Below are 10,845 nucleotides of genomic sequence, written 5' to 3' on the forward strand. Positions count from 1 at the left end.
CAGGTAGAGCCAGTCATTTTGTCCTGTTTTAGGGTTTCAGTATGTGACAGCTGAAAGACATATAACCTATTATTAGCTTTGTAAATGATATATTATGTTCCTATACTACTTTGTTGTTTCATACATTACATTAAAAATTAAAAAGGGGGTACGCCTGGGTGGCTCAGTCGGTTAAGCTGCTGCCTTTGGCTCAGGTCATGATCCCAGGGTCCTGGGATCGAGTCCCGCATCAGGCTCCTTGTCCAGCAGGGAGCCTGCTTCTCTCTCTGCCTCTTTCTGCCACTCTACCTGCTTGTGCTCTCTCTATGACAAATAAATAAATAAAAACTTTTTAAAATAAATAAATAAATAAAAATTTAAAAAGGGAACTGGTCCAAACCTACAGCAGCAGACACACAACTGAGGTCCTAAGGAAGACCTTGCCTCCCCCTCTTCTCTCTGAACCAACCCAATGCACAGACTATCCCTTGGTTGGTCCAAGGCGTGCTCTGTAGCTGATTGCTGACAGCTAAACGCAAAGGAGTATCACACCATGAAGCAACACTGACTGCGTCAGCACTAATTGCAGCTCAGTCCCACCCGGACAAGTGGTATGAGCCTCTCCAGCTTTCCCTCCTGTGTCCTGCTCTCGTCTCCCAGTGGGAAAACAAAATCTTTACCTCAGTCAGTTAAGGGAGGAATGCCAACATAGTTGACTGGATCTTTGTCAGTATGATGCTGAAAAGGAAAAATTGTTATTTTACTGCACCAGCTGTAACATTTTAAAAATAAAGGAAAACAAACAGCTTCCATTCTTTTAAATTACATGTGCTATATTCTTTCCTGTGTCTAGGAAGTTGAAACATAGTGTGCTTTTCCCTTTCAGCACCTATCACAGTGGGAATTTTGTCTTTATTTGTCTGAATGTGTGGCTAATGTGTACCTGCCCTGGGAGACCAAGTGTTTTGAGGGAAGGCTCTGCAAGCTCAGCATTGGCTCCCAACACCACATGTAGATCATAGGACAATTTAGGTGTTCAGGAATGAGTGACTGAGTGAATATGTAAATGAGCAGAGGCATTAGGATAGGCAATCTGTATCTTATATGTCCACTGCTGTTATTTTGTAAAGATAAGACAAGAAATACATGAATCAGTACAACTACCAATGAACTTCATTCAGTCATCAAATCATACATCAACTAAATAACAAATACTCTAGTTGACTTCCCTGCCAAAACTCCAGATATTGGGGTATTACCAATAAGATATGTCTTCACAATTATATTGTGAATATTTATTTTCATGGTATCTGTTGGCTGATATAATATAGCTGGAAACAATTTTCTAGATAGTATGTAGGGCAAAATTATTCAAATATGCTTGTAATTTATATGCCCATTCTCTTAAAAAAAAAAAACTGATTGTAAGGAACATCTGGGTGGCTCAGTTGGTTAGGTGTCTGATTCTTGATCTCAGCTTAAGTCCTGATCTCAGGGCTGAGTTTGAGTCCCTCCTACTTAAAAAAAAGTTGATTGTAGGAAAATTAATCCAAAAATAAATACGTGTGTGTGTGTGTGTATGTGTGTGTACATGTAATAAGTATATAACATAGATGTATATGTACATAATCTAATAGTAATAAGTAACTTTCATGTACTTTGCAAGGTATTAAAGTATTAGTTATCTACTTGTCTGCCTGTCATATTTTGCTTTTAAATATCTGTACATATTGGAAAGAGATTACTGCATGACTCTGAAAGAAAATTCTATTCCTGAGTATCCATTAATAAAATTTATTTTGTATCCAACACAGACAACTATTGATACAAATCAGATTTTACCAATAAATGTTGACCACATTTTTGGATACTATATAGGTATGAATACCTAATACCAAGTAAGACAATATGGAGAAAATGTAACATTTCATAGAGAATGAGTAAATGGGTGACAACTTTTATTTTTAAAATTAGTTATATTATGTAAATATGTAATTATAATTTAAGTAGCATAAAGTGGAGATGAAAACATAGCTACCTTGGGAACAGGGTCAGGAACTGAGCGTCAGGAACCAAAGACAAGGCTGAAGCTTTGGTGGTGCACTTAGGAAGTGACCAGCCTCTTCATCAAAAGAGTGTTAAGCCATTTCCAGACCCCAGGAGAAAGGGAGCCTGGATTATGGGGAAAAGTGAAGAAAAGTTGTACATCTGTTCTAGAAAATTGGACCTTGATCCGGAATTCACCAACCAAGGAACTCACTCATGATCATATTAATACATAAGAAATGAAACAAAGAAACAGTATAATCAGGCTTCTAGAGACACCTTAAGGACAACTCATTTTCAGTGAGAGAAGCTGGTAAGAAAATCAGCCAATGGTCTTTCACAAATAACATTTTCTTCATCTCTTCTTATTCATTTCACTAGAATCATCTATATTCTGAAGGGCTTAACAATTGAAATTTTAAAACTAGACTTCACAAGTTACAAATGGCCACATATTATATGATTCCATTTTTATGAAATGTCCATATTAGGTAAATCCATGGAGAAAGGAAGTACATTTGTGGTACTTAGGACTGGGGAGGCAGGGAGAGAATGGGGAATCACTGGTATTGGGTACAGGGATTCTTTTCTGAGGTGATGAAAATGTTCTAAAATTGATTGTGGTGGCAGTTGTACAACTCCACAAGTTTACTAAAAGTCATTGAATTATTCACTTTTAAATAGATAATTTGTAGTGTTATGAGTTATATCTCATTAAAACTGCTTATAAAAAAAAAAAACTAAACCTAAGATTTTAAAGCCAACTGAAAGTCCTATTTCTCAGCATATAGAAATCATTTGTTGGGAGTTTGAATGGCTTAGTCAGTGATGCATCTGCCTTTGGCTCAGGTCATGACCTCAGAGTCCTGGGATCAAGTCCCATGTCATGCCCCCTGCTCATCAGGGAGTCTGCTTCTCCCTCTCTCTTGTGCTCTCTGGCCAGTGTCAATAACATTTTGCTTGTGCTCTCTCTGTTGCTCTCTCTCTGGCTCTCAAATAAATAAATAAAACCTTAAAAAAAAAAAAGAAGTCATCTGTTAGAGGATTATTTTTAAAATTGCTTATAAAGCATATTAATTTAATAAGAATTGGATAATTAATCCAATCATTACCTACTCCTACTAGAAAGGCTGAAAGAACAAGGATGGTGATTTAACAGGGGTCTCCAAATACTCAGCTGGAATTCAAGAAAGCCTGTAGTACACTTTCTCAGCAAAGATTTTAAAGATTGATCAAATGTCCACATCTCTAAAGGGGTTTGAATAAAGCCATGTATAAAGCCTGTGTGATGCTTAATTTTATGGGTCAAACTGTAGTAGGCTATGGCACTCAGTGGTTCAGTCAAACTAATCTAGATGCTGGTGTGAAGGTTTTCTTATATGTGATTAACATTTAAAACAATATACTTTGAATAAATCAGATTATACTTCATAATGTGGTGGGCCTCATCAAATCAGTTGAAGGCCTTAAAAAACTTATGTTCCCAAGACTGCAACAGAAAAGCCTTGCCTGAGTTTCCCAGGCTGCTGGACTGAGGAATTCTGGGTTAAGACTGAATTATCAACTCGTCCCTTAATTTCCAGCTTGCCAGCTTTCCCTACAAATACAACACTTGCCAGTCCCCACAATCAAGTGAGCCAGTTCCTTAAAACTCTCTCTGTCTTTCTGTCATATATCAATCTCTATCTCTTTAGAATGTTAACTATACAACCAACATCAGACGTTGCCTCTTATTCACTCCTGATGAAACATGATAATAAAATTAAAAATGTGGAAATTCCACCCAGATATTTAGACTTTGAATTTTCAATGCCCAAGCTGAACTGATATTGACACTGTCCAGGCTAATTATTTTATGGAACAGGTTGAAACCAGACACCACAAAGCCAAGACAAGTATGTCTGTGACACACGTCTTCTTTACTGCATAACATGTGTGACCGCCCACCAACCATATATTGGTGGTGACTTCAATGCGGGGAGGACAAGGAAGAAAATGATGGAGCATGTGATGCATCTGGAATATTTATGCACATCATATGGCTTAAGTGTACAAAGAGTTATGTAAAGGTGAGACCAAAGAGTGATTCCCTGGATTCCTCCTGTATTACTGTATGTAAGGTGTAAGATTGTGCAAATACTTAATGTGCAAAGGGAAATGTCTAATATAATGATTTCATGGGGTCACTCTCCAGAGAATTCAATTATTATTTTCATAAGCAAGAAGGCCTTGGGCCAGGATAAGACTCCTACTTGTGAATTCCCTGATATTGCTTCACTGTAGTGCTGTAGGGTGCGATCTGTAGTCGTTAGGAATCTATGACACCTTTAGGAATAAAGGAGTTTATTTTCATTAGGAAATTCTGTGCAAGTTTTGTTTCTCAAAGACATGTACATGCCAACAGTAATGAAGCAAAACTGAAAAGAAAAGAAAAAAAGCTTTTAGCAAAAGAACCAAGACATCACTTCCTATTAAGCAAAGCAAGGAGAGAATTGGAATGGACAAATGATTAAGGGGAGAGATTAAGGGGAGCTCAGCTGAGAGTTTCCATTTTTATTGCTATGATTTTGTTTTTGCAAAGGGAAAGGAACGGGATTAAGAATTAAGAAATTATGAGAAGAATCACTAATCTAGATCCCTGGAGCAAAGAGACATAGATTTTCTTCTTCAGTTAATTGCACTCCTATTTTTTTAATATTGAGAGCATGGTGTCTCTTTTCTTGCAATAACAAGGAGTGTTCAAGGACAGAGATGATGTAATGATCTCACAATGTAAACAGGCCCCCATAGTTTCAGATGAGGTCAGTGACTACTGGGTCCAATCCACCAAAGCAAGACCCACCCAACGTTTATCCACAAACATGAGCAGTCCAATGAGCTCCTGCAAAATGAAATTCTAAGTATTCAAACACTAGGCATTATTTTACTGGCTTCACCAAAGATCTTCTAGTTTTCTCTTCTTTTTCCTTTTTTTTAAAGATTTTATTTATCTATTTATTTTAAAGAGAGAGAAAACTCCAGCAGAGCAAGAAGCAGAGGGAGAGAATTTCATGCAGACTCTGCTGAGCATGAAGCCCAATATTTGATCTCAGGACCTTGAGATCATGACCTGAGCCAAAGTTAAGAGTTGGACACTTAACTGAGCCACCTGGGCACCCCTAGATCCTACAGTTTTCTGATCGATGTGAATTAAGACATAAAAGTGCTATTTACTTGAGTTTAAACATGAAACCAGAGCTACCCTCAAATGTGACTCTACACATGTGAGAATAATAAAAACTGAAGTCAAAGCACACACAAGGTAAGTGTCTCTGAATCAACAACCAAGTCATGAGAGTCTAGAGTGAAATTCTTTCACCACCGCCTTCGGGACACGGTGACAGAAAGGGCGCTCTTGTGAACTACAGGCAATCCTCGAGAGCTAAGTGTTTCCTTAAGAATTATTGAGGATTTCATGGTCATTTCAATAGTTGGAATCCATAAATCATGCTTTCTTGGGTGATATCAATTTTTATCCCTCAGTTTTATATATTTTAAAACAGTAAAAAATAACTTCCTCCTTTGATTTGAATTCGAAGACATCTGTAACAGGGAGGAAACATCACTGTTGAAAGGAAGCAAGAGGGAGACAGAGGAATGGAGGAAGGCAGGGGGGAAGGGACAAAGCAGAAGGAGGAACCACGCTTCTAGGAGAGAAGGACATTCAGAAGTCAAAGATCTGCTTGTGGAAGGCAACCTGGTCTCAGCCTTTCTGACAGAGAAATGATGAAGGGTGTCACTGGGTGTATAGCCTAGAAGGGAGACATTTGAGCAAAACCAATGATATATCTTTGCCTAATGAAACGTTCCAGTTACCCATTGCTGCAAAACAATGGCTGACAAATCTGTAATCATTTATTTTGCTTAAAAGGAAGCAAGGACAGAGACCCGAAAATAAGAAGGAGGAAGCAGGACTTCCCCTAGATTGTGGGAATAGGCATGGCCCCTCAAACCACTGCATCTGGAGGCCAAAGGAAAAGATGGCAGAGACAAAGACTGTAAGGCGCAGACCTCGTGCAAGTGCTAATAGGAGTTTCATCAAGATTGAACATTGGTTGGGACGTTGGGACCTTAGAACAACTACCTTCCTCTTTTCAACTGGACTCCTTCCTTAAGTTATTACGGGGCAGCTCTGGGAACAGAAGCTTGTTCCACACATAAACAGTATTGAAATTATGACTAATTACAGCAGGAAGAATGCAATTGGAATTATAGCATGGATTTTTAATTAAATTTTTTTCTGATTATGAAAACAGTAAATGAAGATCTGCACTGAGAAAGGGCTTCACCATTGTGCTCCCACATTGTATATGTGTGTGTTTGTGTGTGTGCAGTGTGTATTTGAAGAATTTGATGGGACACTTGGTTCTTCAGGTCTGTGAAGTCGGGCAGACAGTGATAGCATGACTTAGGGGTTTCTGATGAGAATATTTCAATGCCATCTGCAAATAAACTTCCATTTTATTATGTAGGAAATGAGTTTTAGATTAGAAATTAATTACAAACCTGCCATGTTAGTGTTTTCACACAGCTGTGCCTTTGTGGCAGACAGAGAAATGTTTATTTAAAAAGGAATGACCCTACCACCTCATTCAAGATGGATGACTGGGAAAAAAAAGTGTTTTTCTTTCCTTCCCTAAATAAAATCTTCGTTTAATAACAGAAAAAAAAAATGGTAAGAGATGAACATGAAAGTAAATTCATGAGAATATTGAAAAAAACAAGGAATGGTCTACCAGTGGACCCTAAATGTAAATGGTTTTCAAAAGGCGTAAAGCAAATGGAAGAAAAATGAAAATGAAATTCAAGTCAGCTGAAGAGCCTAAGAAGAACTCCATGCAGACAACAGAGATAATTTCTCAAATATATATATATATTTGTCAAGCAAAACTATGGAACAGTCCCTAAACTGGCAGGATGAAGCTACAAGGAGTAGGTCATCTACAATGTAAAGGCAGATAACAAAAGGGTATGAACACTGCACCAATACCGTCATACTGCACCAATAACCCTAAGTCTTCTCTAAATGGAACAGCAGGTCCAGCGTGTGAAGGGCTGTACTGCAGGCTGCAGGGGTAGAAAACACCCTCTCCAGAGCACAAATTACAAAGAAACTCCACTTGGTCATAAGCCCTACAAATCCCCTGAGTAATCACAAGAAAGAAACTTCTGGAATCCAAAGCTGCTTTGACTGCCAGGCAAATGTAATTATCATTCAGACTGAGGAAATACACTTGCAGTTATTAATTTTGTTTAAACCAAACTCTCATTATAAATGTGATCAAAACAGGAAAATAAAACATTGAAAAACTCAAAATGTAAGAGATCTAACAATTATTATGTAAGGAATAGAAGAAAACTTCAACACGATTGTAATTAATATCCTCGGAGAGAATCCAAAGGACATTAAAAAAAAAAAAACACTGAAAAAGGGTTGAAAACAAGAAAAACATCAGAGTGCTTGGTAATGTAAAATACGAATGACAAAATACAGACTTAATAGACGGACAGATAGCAACTCAGACAGAGCTGAAGACCAAACACCGAAGTAGAAGCAGATCATAGGACAAAGAGTTATAGAGATGAGAGAAAAATAAAGGACAATAAGAGAAAGATTTTCTTATGTCTAACATGTTCTCTTCCTAGAGAAGGGAACAGAAAGAGAAGGCACATCCTGAGATAGGAAAAGAGAAAAACGTCTGAAAGCTAATGAAAGGTTCAGCCTTGCAATGTCCAGCAACACAATGAGCAAAAGAGGATGAACTTCAAAACATAAACACACACACACACTCCACATTCAAAAACGTGCTGGTAAGTTACCAACGCTACAAGGACAAAGAAAATACCTTTAAAACTTCCCACAGAGCCAGGGTACTTATATAAGAAAAAGAAATGAAGCATCTAATTTGAAAAAAATATAAAACTATATTTGGAAATGATATGACTTTGCATATAGAAAATCCTAATGAGGGACACCTGGGGTGGCTCAGTCAGTTAAAAAGCTGACTTCTGGGAGTCCTGCGTGGCCCAGTGGGTTAAAGCCTCTGCCTTCAACTCAGGTCATGGTCTCAGGGTCTTGGGATCAAGCCCCACAACCGGCTCTCTGCTCAGCGGGGAGCCTGCTTCCTCCTCTCTCTCTGCCTGCCTTTCTGACTACTTGTGATCTCTGTCTGCCAAATAAATAAATAAAATCTTTAACAAAACAAAACAAAACAAAAGCTGACTCCTGGTTTTGGCTCAGGTCATGATCTCAGGGTCCTGGGATCAGCCCTGCACTTCCCACTCTGCAGGGAGTCTGCTACTCCCCTTCTCCCTCGCCCTCTGCTCCTCCTGCATGCTCTCTACCACTCTCAAATTAATTAATTAATTTTTAAAAAAGAAAATTCTAATGAATATACAAAAACCCTTTTAGAGCAAATAAAAAAGTACAGCAACATTATGGAGACAAAATCACCACGCAAAAATCAACTGCATTTATACACAATCACAATAAACAATCAAAATAAAATTAAGAAAAAATTACATATTATAATAGTATTAAAAATATGGAGGAGTAAATTTTACAAAAGTGGCACTTGACTTATACACTGAAAACTAAATAAAACTAAATAAATAGAAAGACATGCCTATTCGAGCACTGGAAGACTCAGTGGTGTTAAGATGATAATACTCCCCAAATTGATCCGCAGATTTAATGCATTACCTCTCAAAATTACAGCTGCCTTTTTTCTTTTGCATAAATTGGCAAGCTGATTTCAAAATTCATATGAAAATTCAATTCTAGAATAGCCAAAGCAATCTTGAGCAACAGGCGGGGAAGACTCACACCCTCTGATTTCAGAATTTAATACAAAATTATGGCAAAAAAGACTGTGTCATGCTGACATAAGGATGAATGTAATAAAACCTAGAGTCCAGAAATAAACCCTGACAACAAAAAAATTAATATAAATACTTTAAAATTTTTTTTTATTTAAATTCAATTAACATATACTGTATCATTAGTTCGAGGGGAAGAATTGGTGATTCATCAGTTGCGTATAACCCCCAGTGCTCATTACGTCAAGTGGCCTTCTTAATGCCCGTCCCCCAGTCACCGCATCCTCAACCTGTCTCCCCTCCAGCAACCTTGTTTGTTTCCTCGAATTAAGAGTCTCTTACAGTTTGCCTCCCTCTCTGTGTTTATCCTATTTTATTTTTCCTTCCCTTCCCCCTATATTCATCTATTTTGTTTCTTAAATTCCACATATGAGTAAGATCATACGGTATCTGTCTTTCTTTGACTGACTTATTTCACTTAGCATAACACTCTCTAGTTCCATCTACATTGTTGTAAATGGCACAATTTCATTTTTTTATTATATATAATTTCATTATATCTATATCTATATATACTATAGATATACTATTCCATTATATCTATATCTATATATATTTATAGATATAGATATAATGGAATAGTATATCTTCTTTATCCATTCATCTGCTGATGGACATCTGGGCTTTTTCCATATTTTGGCTGTTGTGGAAATTGCTTCTATAAATACTGGAGCACATAAATAGTGATTACATAAAATAGTAATGATAGTTTGGAGTTTAAATTTTTAGAGTTAAAATACACAACAGAAATAATAGCAAATCTTCACCCTCGACTCTCTTTGGTCTTTTAGTCTTCCTGTGGTTGAGGGAGGCAGAGGGGCTGGAGAAGAGATTATTACTTAGAATATGTATTTGATTTGTTTTGTTTTTTAATCTGGAGAGGATTTTTGCTATTTCATGCTTTCTCGGTGATTATTCTCATTTTTGTCATTATGACCATTGGGAAGCAGCCTCTGTGTTTGGCTGGTTGGTTTTTGTCTGTGAGTTTTTTGCTAGTCTTTTGGAAGTGAGCATTCTTTAGGAAGACACAAGTTTATTGACACTATAGATCTGACAACACAGCTACAGTCCTGCCTGGGAAAGTGACTGACGAGACATGAAGATTCCAACCCCACATTCCCAGGAAGGAAGACACAATGAAGGTGACCTATTTTGCCGTTCTCCTGGTTCTCATAGTACCTAAGAGGAAAAAGTCTTAACTTTATTCCCTTTAGATGGTTTCTTCCTGGGCATTTTGTAAGACCCCATCCTTATCTCAGCAGCACAGAAGACTGTCTCCACCTGGGATGAAGAGGGAGCTCCTTTGAATGTCAAGGTCAGACAGGGTACAACCCGCTCCCAGGATTGCTAGCAAATACCTGATTGGCTGATCAGGATGAGTTTTTTCCTTATCTTAAACTTCCCTCTTAGCTCTTTGTGAATATGTGTTCCCTCTGGGGGTTCTACTTGTGGGTGAAAGGGGGGGTCATGGGTTTGACCCAGAGGATTAGAAGGGCAGCAGACAGAAAAGCAAAAGTACGAAGTGCAACAAAAGAAAACACACCCCAATATTGTGTGTAAAATGTTTTTTAGTCATTTAAAAAAAAAAAAAAACTTTGAAAACACGAAAATATTATTTTCCGGGCCATGGGAAAAAAATTGCATACATGTAAATACAAATTTTGCACAGAGTTTCAAGTCATTTCTAGAATGTCCAGTGTTCATTTTTGAACACGGATCTCAGGACCTCCGGCTTTAACACTCAAAAGAAAAAAAGAGTACAATTATGAAAATTAAAACTATCGTGGGAAAGTGATAGAAATATGCATTTTTAAATATACCAACCCACTTAAAAGCTCAACTTTTCAAAATCTCCCAGACTCAGCAACCAGTGTGTCAATGCCCTGCATTGTTCTTCATCCA

The sequence above is a fragment of the Mustela putorius genome, unplaced genomic scaffold, assembly GCF_011764305.1.
Source record: "Mustela putorius furo isolate JIRA1106 unplaced genomic scaffold, ASM1176430v1.1 tig00000551_pilon_pilon_pilon, whole genome shotgun sequence".
Lineage (NCBI taxonomy): Eukaryota > Metazoa > Chordata > Mammalia > Carnivora > Mustelidae > Mustela > Mustela putorius.